The following is a 16,564-nucleotide window of genomic DNA, read 5'->3' as shown; positions in this document are numbered from 1 at the left end:
TAGTTCAAATCTGGGTGCCCCCTTGTCCAACTGTTTTACCTGTAGATATATTTTTTTAATTAAATAAATTGAAGAAAACATTTACAATCTTAGGATTTTATGTAAGGAGCAACACATTGATACATGTGCAATACTCCTGATCCTCACCTGAAACATAGGGTAAACACCATTAAGCTGTTTAGGATTTCTTCGTATGATACAAGCTGTGTTTTACATTCACCCAGTTCTACTGGTGATATTATCAGTTTGAAATAGTCCATTGGAATCTCATATGAATGTTATTAAACTTTGGCGGAAACCAATAATATGCCCTTAATGAAATGTATTAATTTGTACAGCAGACCAGAAGTGCACTGATGTCATTAGTTCTACAAGTTCCATGCAGTCACCCACACTATCACCTTTTTAAAAAAAGGGCAGTTTTCAGCATTCAAGGGTTTATGTCAGTGGTAGAGCGTAGGAGTGCAGTTCAAGAAGTCCCTGTTTCATAACCATATACCCTCTTCAATAGATCCTGCTAAAATGTTTTTCAACCCAATGCACTGTAAGAAACAATTAGATATATCATCATTTCATAAACAAAACAATGAACAATTGGGTTTAACTATGCTCTCAGCACAAAATCAACAAACTGCAGTAGAGAAGCAGTTACGTTTTGCAGAATTTGTGCATTTGACAAAAGTTTTTTTCCATGTTCCAAGATTTACATGTGATACGAAATGTATGAATTCTTGCAATGGAAACCTCACTGTATTTTACCATGCAGATGAAGGACATATTTTGTACCCCTTATACTTATAAGGAGGGTTTGGTGGCTGAAAATGCATTGCTTTGATGGTGATTGCATGTTGCTTCCACTTTGTACATATTACTGAATAAATATAGGTGAACATTTTCAGAACTGGGGGTATAGCTCACTGGTAGAGCATTTGACTGCATATCAAGAGGTCCCTAGTTCAAATCTGGGTGCCCCCTTGTCCAACTGTTTTACCTGTAGATATATTTTTTTAATTAAATAAATTGAAGAAAACATTTACAATCTTAGCATTTTATGTAATGAGCAACACATTGCTACATTTGAAATACTCCTGATTATCACTTGAAACATAGGGTAAACACCATTAAGCTGTTTAGGAATTCTTCGTATGATACAAGCTGTGTTTTACATTCACCCAAGTTCTACTGGTGATATTATCAATTTAAAATAGTCCATTGGAATCTCATATGAATGTTATAAAACTTTGGCGGAAACCAATAATATGCCCTTAATGAAATGTATTAATTTGTACAGCTGACCAGAAGTGCACTGATGTCATTAGTTCTACATGTTCCATGCAGTCACCCACTCTATCACCTTTTTAAAAAAAGCGCAGTTTTCAGCATTCAAGGGTTTAACTCAGTGGTAGAGCGTAGGAGTGCAGTTCAAGAAGTCCCTGTTTCATAAACATATACCCTTTTCAATAGATCCTGTTAAAATGTTTTTCAACCCAATGACCTGTAAGAAACAATAGGATATATCATCATTTCATATACAAAACAATGAACAATTGGGTTTAACGATGCTCTTAGCACAATATCAACAAACTGCAGTAGAGAAGCAGTTACGTTTTGCAGAATTTGTGCATTTGACAAAAGTTTTTTTCCATGTTCCAAGATCTACATGTGATACGAAATGTATGAATTCTTGCAATGGAAACCTCTCTGTATTTTACCAAGCAGATAAAGGACATATTTTGTACCCCTTATACTTCTAAGGAGGGTTTGGTGGCTGAAAATGCATTGCTTTGATGGTGATTGCATGTTGCTTCCACTTTGTACCTATTACTGAATTAATATAGGTGAACTTTTCAGAACTGGGGGTATAGCTCACTGGTAGAGCATTTGACTGCAGATCAAGAGGTCCCTAGTTCAAATCTGGGTGCCCCCTTGTCCAACTGTTTTACCTGTAGATATATTTTTTAATTAAATAAATTGAAGAAAACTTTTACAATCTTAGCATTTTATGTAATGAGCAACACATTTATACATTTGAAATACTCCTGATCATCACCTGAAACATAGGGTAAACACCATTAAGTTGTTTAGGATTTCTTCGTATGATACAAGCTGTGTTTTACATTCACCCAAGTTCTACTGGTGATATTATCAGTTTGAAATAGTCCATTGGAATCTCATATGAATGTTATAAAACTTTGGCGGAAACCAATAATATGCCCTTAATGAAATGTATTAATTTGTACAGCTGACCAGAAGTGCACTGATGTCATTAGTTCTACAAGTTCCATGCAGTCACCCACACTATCACCTTTTTTAAAAAAAGGGCAGTTTTCAGCATTCAAGGGTTTAAATCAGTGGTAGAGCGTAGGAGTGCAGTTCAAGAAGTCCCTGTTTCATAACCATATACCCTCTTCAATATATCATGTTTAAATGTTTTTCAACCCAATGCACTGTAAGAAACAATAGGATATATCATCATTTCACATACAAAACATTGAACAATTGGGTTTAACTATGGTCTTTGCACAAAATCAGCAAACTGCAGTAGAGAAGCAGTTACATTTTGTAGAATTTGTGCATTTGACAAAAGTTTTTTTTCCATGTTCCAAGATCTACATGTGATACGAAATGTATGAATTCTTGCAATGGAAACCTCACTGTATTTTACCAAGGCAGATAAAGGACATCTTTTGTACCCCTTATACTTATAAGGAGGGTTTGGTGGTTGAAAATGCATTGCGTTGATGGTGATTACATGTTGCTTCCACTTTGTACATATTACTGAATTAATACAGGTGAACATTTCAGAACTGAGGGTATAGATCAGTGGTATAGCAATAGACTGCAGGTCAAGAGGTCTCTAGTTCAAATCTGGGTGCCCCCTTGTCCAACTGTTTTACCTGTAGATATATTTTTTTTAATTAAATAAATTGAAGAACACATTTACAATCTTAGGATTTTATGTAAGGAGCAACACATTGATACATGTGCAATACTCCTGATCCTCACCTGAAACATAGGGTAAACACCAGTAAGCTGTTTAGGATTTCTTCGTATGATACAAGCTGTGTTTTACATTCACCCAAGTTCTACTGGTGATGTTATCAGTTTGAAATAGTCCATTGGAATCTCATATGAATGTTATTAAACTTTGGCGGAAACCAATAATATGCCCTTAATGAAATGTATTAATTTGTACAGCTGACCAGAAGTGCACTGATGTCATTAGTTCTACAAGTTCCATGCAGTCACCCACACTATCACCTTTTTAAAAAAAGGGCAGTTTTCAGCATTCAAGGGTTTATGTCAGTGGTAGAGCCTAGGAGTGCAGTTCAAGAAGTCCCTGTTTCATAACCATATACCCTCTTCAATAGATCATGTTAAAATGTTTTTCAACCCAATGCACTGTAAGAAACAATTAGATATATAATCATTTCATATACAAAACAATGAACAATTGGGTTTAACTATGCTCTTAGCACAAAATCAACAAACTGCAGTAGAGAAGCAGTTACGTTTTGCAGAATTTGTGCATTTGACAAAAGTTTTTTTTCCATGTTCCAAGATCTACATGTGATACGAAATGTATGAATTCTTGCAATGGAAACCTCACTGTATTTTATCAAGGCAGATAAAGGACATCCTTCGCACCCCATATACTTATAAGGAGGGTTTGGTGGCTGAAAATGCATTGCTTTGATGGTGATTGCATGTTGCTTCCACTTTGTACATATTACTGAATTAATATAGGTGAACATTTCAGATCTGGGGGTATAGATCAGTGGTGTAGCAATAGACTGCAGGTCGAGAGGTCTCTAATTCAAATCTGGGTGCCCCCTTGTCCAACTGTTTTACCTGTAGATATATTTTTTTAATTAAATAAATTGAAGAAAACATTTACAATCTTAGCATTTTATGTAATGAGCAACACATTGCTATATGTGCAATACTCCTGATCATCACCTGAAACATAGGGTAAACACGATTAAGCTGTTTAGGATTTCTTCGTATGATACGAGCTGTGTTTTACATTCACCTAAGTTCTACTGGTGATATTATCAATTTGAAATAGTCCATTGGAATCTCATATGAATGTTATAAAACTTTGGCAGAAACCAATAATATGCCCTTAATGAAATGTATTAATTTGTACAGCTGACCAGAAGTGTATGCGCTGATGTCATTAGTTCTACAAGTACCATGAAGTCACCCATTCTATCACCTTTTTAAAAAAAAGGGCAGTTTTCAGCATTCAAGGGTTTATGTCAGTGGTAGAGCGTAGGAGTGCAGTTCAAGAAGTCCCTGTTTCATAACCATATACCCTCTTCAATAGATCCTGTTAAAATGTTTTTCAACCCAATGCACTGTAAGAAACAAAAAGATATATCATCATTTCATATACGAAACAATGAACAATTGGGTTTAACTATGCTCTTAGCACAAAATCAACAAACTGCAGTAGAGAAGCAGTTACGTTTTGCAGAATTTGTGCATTTGACAAAAGTTTTTTTTCCATGTTCCAAGATCTACATGTGATACGAAATGTATGAATTCTTGCAAAGGAAACCTCACTGTATTTTACCAAGGCAGATAAAGGACATCCTTCGCACCCCATATAGTGATAAGGGGGGTTTGGTGGCTGAAAATGCATTGCTTTGACGGTGATTGCATGTTGCTTCTACTTTGTACATATTACTGAATTAATATAGATGAACATTTCAGATCTGTGGGTATAGCTCAGTGGTATAGCAATACACTGCATATCAAGAAGTCTCTAGTTCAAATCTGGGTGCCCCCTTGTCCAACTGTAGATACATTTTTTAATTAAATAAATTGAAGAAAACATTTACAATCTTAGCATTTTATGTAATGAGCAACACATTGCTACATTTCAAATACTCCTGATCTTCACCTGAAACATAGGGTAAACACCATTAAGCTGTTTAGGATTTCTTCGTATGATACAAGCTGTGTTTTACATTCACCCAAGTTCTACTGGTGATATTATCAGTTTAAAATAGTCCATTGGAATCTCATATGAATGTTATAAAACTTTGGCGGAAACCAATAATATGCCCTTAATGAAATGTATTAATTTGTACAGCTGACCAGAAGTGCACTGATGTCATTAGTTCTACATGTTCCATGCAGTCACCCACTCTATCACCTATTTAAAAAAAAGCGCAGTTTTCAGCATTCAAGGGTTTAACTCAGTGGTAGAGCGTAGGAGTGCAGTTCAAGAAGTCCCTGTTTCATAACCATATACCCTCTTCAATAGATCCTGTTAAAATGTTTTTCAACCCAATGACCTGTAAGAAACAATAGGATATATCATCATTCCATATACAAAATAATGAACAATTGGGTTTAACTATGCTCTTAGCACAATATCAACAAACTGCAGTAGAGAAGCAGTTACGTTTTGCACAATTTGTGCATTTGACAAAAGTTTTTTTTCCATGTTCCAAGATCTACATGTGATACGAAATGTATGAATTCTTGCAATGGAAACCTCACTGTATTTTACCAAGGCAGATAAAGGACATCCTTCGCACCCCATATACTTATAAGGAGGGTTTGGTGGCTGAAAATGCATTGCTTTGATGGTGATTGCATGTTGCTTCCACTTTGTACATATTACTGAATTAATATAGGTGAACATTTCAGATCTGGGGGTATAGATCAGTGGTGTAGCAATAGACTGCAGGTCGAGAGGTCTCTAATTCAAATCTGGGTGCCCCCTTGTCCAACTGTTTTACCTGTAGATATATTTTTTTAATTAAATAAATTGAAGAAAACATTTACAATCTTAGCATTTTATGTAATGAGCAACACATTGCTATATGTGAAATACTCCTGATCATCACCTGAAACATAGGGTAAACACGATTAAGCTGTTTAGGATTTCTTCGTATGATACAAGCTGTGTTTTACATTCACCTAAGTTCTACTGGTGATATTATCAGTTTGAAATAGTCCATTGGAATCTCATATGAATGTTATAAAACTTTGGCAGAAACCAATAATATGCCCTTAATGAAATGTATTAATTTGTACAGCTGACCAGAAGTGTATGCGCTGATGTCATTAGTTCTACAAGTTCCATGAAGTCACCCATTCTATCACCTTTTTAAAAAAAAAGGGCAGTTTTCAGCATTCAAGGGTTTATGTCAGTGGTAGAGCGTAGGAGTGCAGTTCAAGAAGTCCCTGTTTCATAACCATATACCCTCTTCAATAGATCCTGTTAAAATGTTTTTCAACCCAATGCACTGTAAGAAACAAAAAGATATATCATCATTTCATATACGAAACAATGAACAATTGGGTTTAACTATGCTCTTAGCACAAAATCAACAAACTGCAGTAGAGAAGCAGTTACGTTTTGCAGAATTTGTGCATTTGACAAAAGTTTTTTTTCCATGTTCCAAGATCTACATGTGATACGAAATGTATGAATTCTTGCAAAGGAAACCTCACTGTATTTTACCAAGGCAGATAAAGGACATCCTTCGCACCCCATATAGTGATAAGGGGGGTTTGGTGGCTGAAAATGCATTGCTTTGACGGTGATTGCATGTTGCTTCTACTTTGTACATATTACTGAATTAATATAGGTGAACATTTCAGATCTGTGGGTATAGCTCAGTGGTATAGCAATACACTGCATATCAAGAAGTCTCTAGTTCAAATCTGGGTGCCCCCTTGTCCAACTGTAGATACATTTTTTAATTAAATAAATTGAAGAAAACATTTACAATCTTAGCATTTTATGTAATGAGCAACACATTGCTACATTTCAAATACTCCTGATCTTCACCTGAAACATAGTGTAAACACCATTAAGCTGTTTAGGATTTCTTCGTATGATACAAGCTGTGTTTTACATTCACCCAAGTTCTACTGGTGATATTATCAGTTTAAAATAGTCCATTGGAATCTCATATGAATGTTATAAAACTTTGGCGGAAACCAATAATATGCCCTTAATGAAATGTATTAATTTGTACAGCTGACCAGAAGTGCACTGATGTCATTAGTTCTACATGTTCCATGCAGTCACCCACTCTATCACCTATTTAAAAAAAGCGCAGTTTTCAGCATTCAAGGGTTTAACTCAGTGGTAGAGCGTAGGAGTGCAGTTCAAGAAGTCCCTGTTTCATAACCATATACCCTCTTCAATAGATCCTGTTAAAATGTTTTTCAACCCAATGACCTGTAAGAAACAATAGGATATATCATCATTCCATATACAAAATAATGAACAATTGGGTTTAACTATGCTCTTAGCACAATATCAACAAACTGCAGTAGAGAAGCAGTTACGTTTTGCAGAATTTGTGCATTTGACAAAAGTTATTTTCCATGTTCCAAGATCTACATGTGATACGAAATGTATGAATTCTTGCAATGGAAACCTCACTGTATTTTACCAAGCAGATAAAGGACATATTTTGTACCCCTTATACTTATAAGGAGGGTTTGGTGGTTGAAAATGCATTGCTTTGATGGTGATTGCATGTTGCTTCCACTTTGTACATATTACTGAATTAATACAGGTGAACATTTCAGAACTGGGGGTATAGATCAGTGGTATAGCAATAGACTGCAGGTCAAGAGGTCTCTAGTTCAAATCTGGGTGCCCCCTTGTCCAACTGTTTTACCTGTAGATATATTTTTTTAATTAAATAAATTGAAGAAAACATTTACAATCTTAGGATTTTATGTAAGGAGCAACACATTGATACATGTGCAATACTCCTGATCCTCACCTGAAACATAGGGTAAACACCATTAAGCTGTTTAGGATTTCTTCGTATGATACAAGCTGTGTTTTACATTCACCCAAGTTCTACTGGTGATATTATCAGTTTGAAATAGTCCATTGGAATCTCATATGAATGTTATTAAACTTTGGCGGAAACCAATAATATGCCCTTAATGAAATGTATTAATTTGTACAGCTGACCAGAAGTGCACTGATGTCATTAGTTCTACAAGTTCCATGCAGTCACCCACACTATCACCTTTTTTAAAAAAAGGGCAGTTTTCAGCATTCAAGGGTTTAAATCAGTGGTAGAGCGTAGGAGTGCAGTTCAAGAAGTCCCTGTTTCATAACCATATACCCTCTTCAATAGATCATGTTTAAATGTTTTTCAACCCAATGCACTGTAAGAAACAATAGGATATATCATCATTTCACATACAAAACATTGAACAATTGGGTTTAACTATGGTCTTTGCACAAAATCAGCAAACTGCAGTAGAGAAGCAGTTACCTTTTGTAGAATTTGTGCATTTGACAAAAGTTTTTTTTCCATGTTCCAAGATCTACATGTGATACGAAATGTATGAATTCTTGCAATGGAAACCTCACTGTATTTTACCAAGGCAGATAAAGGACATCTTTTGTACCCCTTATACTTATATGGAGGGTTTGGTGGCTGAAAATGCATTGCGTTGATGGTGATTGCATGTTGCTTCCACTTTGTACATATTACTGAATTAATAAAGGTGATCATTTCAGAACTGGGCGTATAGCTCAGTGGTAGAGCATTTGACTGCAGATGAAGAGGTCCCCAGTTCAAATCTGGGTGCCCCCTTGTCCAACTGTTTTACCTGTAGAAATATCTTTTAATTAAATAAATTGAAGAAAATCTTTACAATCTAAGCATTTTATGTAATGAGCAACACATTTCTACCTTTGAAATACTCCTGATCATCACCTGAAACATAGGGTAAACACCAATAAGCTGTTTAGGATTTCTTTGCATGATACAAGCTGTGTATTACATTCACCCAAGTTCTACTGGTGATATTATCAGTTTCAAATAGTCCATTGGAAGCTCATATGAATGTTATAAAACTTTGGCGGAAACCAATAATATGAGCTTAATGAAATGTATTAATTTGTACAGCTGACCTGAAGTGCACAGATGTCATTAGTTCTACAAGTTCCATGCAGTCACCCACTCTATCACCTTTTTAAAAAAGGGCAGTTTTCAGCATTCAAGGGTTTAACTCAGTGGTAGAGCGTAGGAGTGCAGTTCAAGAAGTCCCTGTTTCATAACCATATACCCTCTTCAATAGATCATGTTAAAATGTTTTTCACCCCAATGCACTCTAAGAAACAATAGGATATATCATCATTTCATATACAAAACAATGAACAATTGGGTTTAACTATGCTCTTAGCACAAAATCAACAAACTGCAGTAGAGAAGCAGTTACGTTTTGCAGAATTTGTGCATTTGACAAAAGTTTTTTTTCCATGTTCCAAGATCTACATGTGATACGAAATGTATGAATTCTTGCAATGGAAACATCACTGTATTTTACCAAGGCAGATAAAGGACATCCTTCGCACCCCATATACTTATAAGGAGGGTTTGGTGGCTGAAAATGCATTGCTTTGATGGTGATTGCATGTTGCTTCCACTTTGTACATATTACTGAATTAATATAGGTGAACATTTCAGATCTGGGGGTATAGATCAGTGGTGTAGCAATAGACTGCAGGTCGAGAGGTCTCTAATTCAAATCTGGGTGCCCCCTTGTCCAACTGTTTTACCTGTAGATATATTTTTTTAATTAAATAAATTGAAGAAAACATTTACAATCTTAGCATTTTATGTAATGAGCAACACATTGCTATATGTGAAATACTCCTGATCATCACCTGAAACATAGGGTAAACACGATTAAGCTGTTTAGGATTTCTTCGTATGATACAAGCTGTGTTTTACATTCATCCAAGTTCTACTGGTGATATTATCAGTTTGAAATAGTCCATTGGAATCTCATATGAATGTTATAAAACTTTGGCAGAAACCAATAATATGCCCTTAATGAAATGTATTAATTTGTACAGCTGACCAGAAGTGTATGCGCTGATGTCATTAGTTCTACAAGTTCCATGCAGTCACCCATTCTATCACCTTTTTAAAAAAAAGGGCAGTTTTCAGTATTCAAGGGTTTATGTCAGTGGTAGAGCGTAGGAGTGCAGTTCAAGAAGTCCCTGTTTCATAACCATATACCCTCTTCAATAGATCCTGTTAAAATGTTTTTCAACCCAATGCACTGTAAGAAACAATAAGATATATCATCATTTCATATACGAAACAATGAACAATTGGGTTTAACTATGCTCTTAGCACAAAATCAACAAACTGCAGTAGAGAAGCAGTTACGTTTTGCAGAATTTGTGCATTTGACAAAAGTTTTTTTTCCATGTTCCAAGATCTACATGTGATACGAAATGTATGAATTCTTGCAAAGGAAACCTCACTGTATTTTACCAAGGCAGATAAAGGACATCCTTCGCACCCCGTATAGTGATAAGGGGGGTTTGGTGGCTGAAAATGCATTGCTTTGACGGTGATTGCATGTTGCTTCCACTTTGTACATATTACTGAATTAATATAGGTGAACATTTCAGATCTGTGGGTATAGCTCAGTGGTATAGCAATACACTGCATATCAAGAAGTCTCTAGTTCAAATCTGGGTGCCCCCTTGTCCACCTGTAGATATATTTTTTAATTAAATAAATTGAAGAAAACATTTACAATCTTAGCATTTTATGTAATGAGCAACACATTGCTACATTTCAAATACTCCTGATCTTCACCTGAAACATAGGGTAAACACCATTAAGCTGTTTAGGATTTCTTCGTATGATACAAGCTGTGTTTTACATTCACCCAAGTTCTACTGGTGATATTATCAGTTTAAAATAGTCCATTGGAATCTCATATGAATGTTATAAAACTTTGGCGGAAACCAATAATATGCCCTTAATGAAATGTATTAATTTGTACAGCTGACCAGAAGTGCACTGATGTCATTAGTTCTACATGTTCCATGCAGTCACCCACTCTATCACCTATTTAAAAAAAGCGCAGTTTTCAGCATTCAAGGGTTTAACTCAGTGGTAGAGCGTAGGAGTGCAGTTCAAGAAGTCCCTGTTTCATAACCATATACCCTCTTCAATAGATCCTGTTAAAATGTTTTTCAACCCAATGACCTGTAAGAAACAATAGGATATATCATCATTCCATATACAAAATAATGAACAATTGGGTTTAACTATGCTCTTAGCACAATATCAACAAACTGCAGTAGAGAAGCAGTTAGGTTTTGCAGAATTTGCGCATTTGACAAAAGTTATTTTCCATGTTCCAAGATCTACATGTGATACGAAATGTATGAATTCTTGCAATGGAAACCTCACTGTATTTTACCAAGCAGTTAAAGGACATATTTCGTACCCCTTATACTTATAAGGAGGGTTTGGTGGTTGAAAATGCATTGCTTTGATGGTGATTGCATGTTGCTTCCACTTTGTACATATTACTGAATTAATACAGGTGAACATTTCAGAACTGGGGGTATAGATCAGTGGTATAGCAAAAGACTGCAGGTCAAGAGGTCTCTAGTTCAAATCTGGGTGCCCCCTTGTCCAACTGTTTTACCTGTAGATATATTTTTTTAATTAAATAAATTGAAGAAAACATTTACAATCTTAGGATTTTATGTAAGGAGCAACACATTGATACATGTGCAATACTCCTGATCCTCACCTGAAACATAGGGTAAACACCATTAAGCTGTTTAGGATTTCTTCGTATGATACAAGCTGTGTTTTACATTCACCCAAGTTCTACTGGTGATATTATCAGTTTGAAATAGTCCATTGGAATCTCATATGAATGTTATTAAACTTTGGCGGAAACCAATAATATGCCCTTAATGAAATGTATTAATTTGTACAGCAGACCAGAAGTGCACTGATGTCATTAGTTCTACAAGTTCCATGCAGTCACCCACACTATCACCTTTTTAAAAAAAGGGCAGTTTTCAGCATTCAAGGGTTTATGTCAGTGGTAGAGCGTAGGAGTGCAGTTCAAGAAGTCCCTGTTTCATAACCATATACCCTCTTCAATAGATCCTGCTAAAATGTTTTTCAACCCAATGCACTGTAAGAAACAATTAGATATATCATCATTTCATAAACAAAACAATGAACAATTGGGTTTAACTATGCTCTCAGCACAAAATCAACAAACTGCAGTAGAGAAGCAGTTACGTTTTGCAGAATTTGTGCATTTGACAAAAGTTTTTTTCCATGTTCCAAGATCTACATGTGATACGAAATGTATGAATTCTTGCAATGGAAACCTCACTGTATTTTACCATGCAGATGAAGGACATATTTTGTACCCCTTATACTTATAAGGAGGGTTTGGTGGCTGAAAATGCATTGCTTTGATGGTGATTGCATGTTGCTTCCACTTTGTACATATTACTGAATAAATATAGGTGAACATTTCAGAACTGGGAGTATAGCTCACTGGTAGAGCATTTGACTGCATATCAAGAGGTCCCTAGTTCAAATCTGGGTGCCCCCTTGTCCAACTGTTTTACCTGTAGATATATTTTTTTAATTAAATAAATTGAAGAAAACATTTACAATCTTAGCATTTTATGTAATGAGCAACACATTGCTACATTTGAAATACTCCTGATTATCACTTGAAACATAGGGTAAACACCATTAAGCTGTTTAGGAATTCTTCGTATGATACAAGCTGTGTTTTACATTCACCCAAGTTCTACTGGTGATATTATCAATTTAAAATAGTCCATTGGAATCTCATATGAATGTTATAAAACTTTGGCGGAAACCAATAATATGCCCTTAATGAAATGTATTAATTTGTACAGCTGACCAGAAGTGCACTGATGTCATTAGTTCTACATGTTCCATGTAGTCACCCACTCTATCACCTTTTTAAAAAAAGCGCAGTTTTCAGCATTCAAGGGTTTAACTCAGTGGTAGAGCGTAGGAGTGCAGTTCAAGAAGTCCCTGTTTCATAAACATATACCCTCTTCAATAGATCCTGTTAAAATGTTTTTCAACCCAATGACCTGTAAGAAACAATAGGATATATCATCATTTCATATACAAAACAATGAACAATTGGGTTTAACGATGCTCTTAGCACAATATCAACAAACTGCAGTAGAGAAGCAGTTATGTTTTGCAGAATTTGTGCATTTGACAAAAGTTTTTTTCCATGTTCCAAGATCTACATGTGATACGAAATGTATGAATTCTTGCAATGGAAACCTCTCTGTATTTTACCAAGCAGATAAAGGACATATTTTGTACCCCTTATACTTATAAGGAGGGTTTGGTGGCTGAAAATGCATTGCTTTGATGGTGATTGCATGTTGCTTCCACTTTGTACCTATTACTGAATTAATATAGGTGAACTTTTCAGAACTGGGGGTATAGCTCACTGGTAGAGCATTTGACTGCAGATCAAGAGGTCCCTAGTTCAAATCTGGGTGCCCCCTTGTCCAACTGTTTTACCTGTAGATATATTTTTTAATTAAATAAATTGAAGAAAACTTTTACAATCTTAGCATTTTATGTAATGAGCAACACATTTATACATTTGAAATACTCCTGATCATCACCTGAAACATAGGGTAAACACCATTAAGTTGTTTAGGATTTCTTCGTATGATACAAGCTGTGTTTTACATTCACCCAAGTTCTACTGGTGATATTATCATTTTGAAATAGTCCATTGGAATCTCATATGAATGTTATAAAACTTTGGCGGAAACCAATAATATGCCCTTAATGAAATGTATTAATTTGTACAGCTGACCAGAAGTGCACTGATGTCATTAGTTCTACAAGTTCCATGCAGTCACCCACACTATCACCTTTTTTAAAAAAAAGGGCAGTTTTCAGCATTCAAGGGTTTAAATCAGTGGTAGAGCGTAGGAGTGCAGTTCAAGAAGGCCCTGTTTCATAACCATATACCCTCTTCAATAGATCATGTTTAAATGTTTTTCAACCCAATGCACTGTAAGAAACAATAGGATATATCATCATTTCACATACAAAACATTGAACAATTGGGTTTAACTATGGTCTTTGCACAAAATCAGCAAACTGCAGTAGAGAAGCAGTTACATTTTGTAGAATTTGTGCATTTGACAAAAGTTTTTTTTCCATGTTCCAAGATCTACATGTGATACGAAATGTATGAATTCTTGCAATGGAAACCTCACTGTATTTTACCAAGGCAGATAAAGGACATCTTTTGTACCCCTTATACTTATAAGGAGGGTTTGGTGGTTGAAAATGCATTGCGTTGATGGTGATTACATGTTGCTTCCACTTTGTACATATTACTGAATTAATACAGGTGACCATTTCAGAACTGGGGGTATAGATCAGTGGTATAGCAATAGACTGCAGGTCAAGAGGTCTCTAGTTCAAATCTGGGTGCCCCCTTGTCCAACTGTTTTACCTGTAGATATATTTTTTTAATTAAATAAATTGAAGAAAACATTTACAATCTTAGGATTTTATGTAAGGAGCAACACATTGATACATGTGCAATACTCCTGATCCTCACCTGAAACATAGGGTAAACACCATTAAGCTGTTTAGGATTTCTTCGTATGATACAAGCTGTGTTTTACATTCACCCAAGTTCTACTGGTGATATTATCAGTTTGAAATAGTCCATTGGAATCTCATATGAATGTTATTAAACTTTGGCGGAAACCAATAATATGCCCTTAATGAAATGTATTAATTTGTACAGCTGACGAGAAGTGCACTGATGTCATTAGTTCTACAAGTTCCATGCAGTCACCCACACTATCACCTTTTTAAAAAAAGGGCAGTTTTCAGCATTCAAGGGTTTATGTCAGTGGTAGAGCCTAGGAGTGCAGTTCAAGAAGTCCCTGTTTCATAACCATATACCCTCTTCAATAGATCATGTTAAAATGTTTTTCAACCCAATGCACTGTAAGAAACAATAGGATATATCATCATTTCATATACAAAACAATGAACAATTGGGTTTAACTATGCTCTTAGCACAAAATCAACAAACTGCAGTAGAGAAGCAGTTACGTTTTGCAGAATTTGTGCATTTGACAAAAGTTTTTTTTCCATGTTCCAAGATCTACATGTGATACGAAATGTATGAATTCTTGCAATGGAAACCTCACTGTATTTTACCAAGGCAGATAAAGGACATCCTTCGCACCCCATATACTTATAAGGAGGGTTTGGTGGCTGAAAATGCATTGCTTTGATGGTGATTGCATGTTGCTTCCACTTTGTACATATTACTGAATTAATATAGGTGAACATTTCAGATCTGGGGGTATAGATCAGTGGTATAGCAATAGACTGCAGGTCGAGAGGTCTCTAATTCAAATCTGGGTGCCCCCTTGTCCAACTGTTTTACCTGTAGATATATTTTTTTAATTAAATAAATTGAAGAAAACATTTACAATCTTAGCATTTTATGTAATGAGCAACACATTGCTATATGTGAAATACTCCTGATCATCACCTGAAACATAGGGTAAACACGATTAAGCTGTTTAGGATTTCTTCGTATGATACAAGCTGTGTTTTACATTCACCCAAGTTCTACTGGTGATATTATCAGTTTGAAATAGTCCATTGGAATCTCATATGAATGTTATAAAACTTTGGCAGAAACCAATAATATGCCCTTAATGAAATGTATTAATTTGTACAGCTGACCAGAAGTGTATGCGCTGATGTCATTAGTTCTACAAGTTCCATGAAGTCACCCATTCTATCACCTTTTTAAAAAAAAGGGAAGTTTTCAGCATTCAAGGGTTTATGTCAGTGGTAGAGCGTAGGAGTGCAGTTCAAGAAGTCCCTGTTTCATAACCATATACCCTCTTCAATAGATCCTGTTAAAATGTTTTTCAACCCAATGCACTGTAAGAAACAATAAGATATATCATCATTTCATATACGAAACAATGAACAATTGGGTTTAACTATGCTCTTAGCACAAAATCAACAAACTGCAGTAGAGAAGCAGTTACGTTTTGCAGAATTTGTGCATTTGACAAAAGTTTTTTTCTCCATGTTCCAAGATCTACATGTGATACGAAATGTATGAATTCTTGCAAAGGAAACCTCACTGTATTTTACCAAGGCAGATAAAGGACATCCTTCGCACCCCATATAGTGATAAGGGGGGTTTGGTGGCTGAAAATGCATTGCTTTGACGGTGATTGCATGTTGCTTCTACTTTGTACATATTACTGAATTAATATAGGTGAACATTTCAGATCTGTGGGTATAGCTCAGTGGTATAGCAATACACTGCATATCAAGAAGTCTCTAGTTCAAATCTGGGTGCCCCCTTGTCCAACTGTAGATAAATTTTTTAATTAAATAAATTGAAGAAAACATTTACAATCTTAGCATTTTATGTAATGAGCAACACATTGCTACATTTCAAATACTCCTGATCTTCACCTGAAACATAGGGTAAACACCATTAAGCTGTTTAGGATTTCTTCGTATGATACAAGCTGTGTTTTACATTCACCCAAGTTCTACTGGTGATATTATCAGTTTAAAATAGTCCATTGGAATCTCATATGAATGTTATAAAACTTTGGCGGAAACCAATAATATGCCCTTAATGAAATGTATTAATTTGTACAGCTGACCAGAAGTGCAGTGATGTCATTAGTTCTACA

The 16,564-nt window shown here is 35.4% G+C and overlaps 2 non-coding genes across 2 annotated transcripts; both read left to right on the top strand.

Annotated features, from left to right (window-relative positions):
- Positions 1 to 1,855: 1,855 nt before the first annotated feature.
- TRNAC-GCA (transfer RNA cysteine (anticodon GCA)) lies at positions 1,856 to 1,927 on the top strand. Its single transcript has one exon. It is a non-coding gene; the product is annotated as a tRNA-Cys (tRNA).
- An 11,355-nt stretch (positions 1,928 to 13,282) lies between these two features.
- Positions 13,283 to 13,354, top strand: TRNAC-GCA (transfer RNA cysteine (anticodon GCA)). Its single transcript has one exon. It is a non-coding gene; the product is annotated as a tRNA-Cys (tRNA).
- Positions 13,355 to 16,564: the final 3,210 nt, after the last annotated feature.

Source organism: Ambystoma mexicanum, chromosome 4q (assembly GCF_040938575.1).
Source record: "Ambystoma mexicanum isolate Mex_15411 chromosome 4q, UKY_AmexF1_1, whole genome shotgun sequence".
NCBI lineage: Eukaryota > Metazoa > Chordata > Amphibia > Caudata > Ambystomatidae > Ambystoma > Ambystoma mexicanum.
The sequence above is the reverse complement of the archived record's forward strand: the minus strand, read 5'-3'. Positions and strand labels throughout refer to the sequence as shown.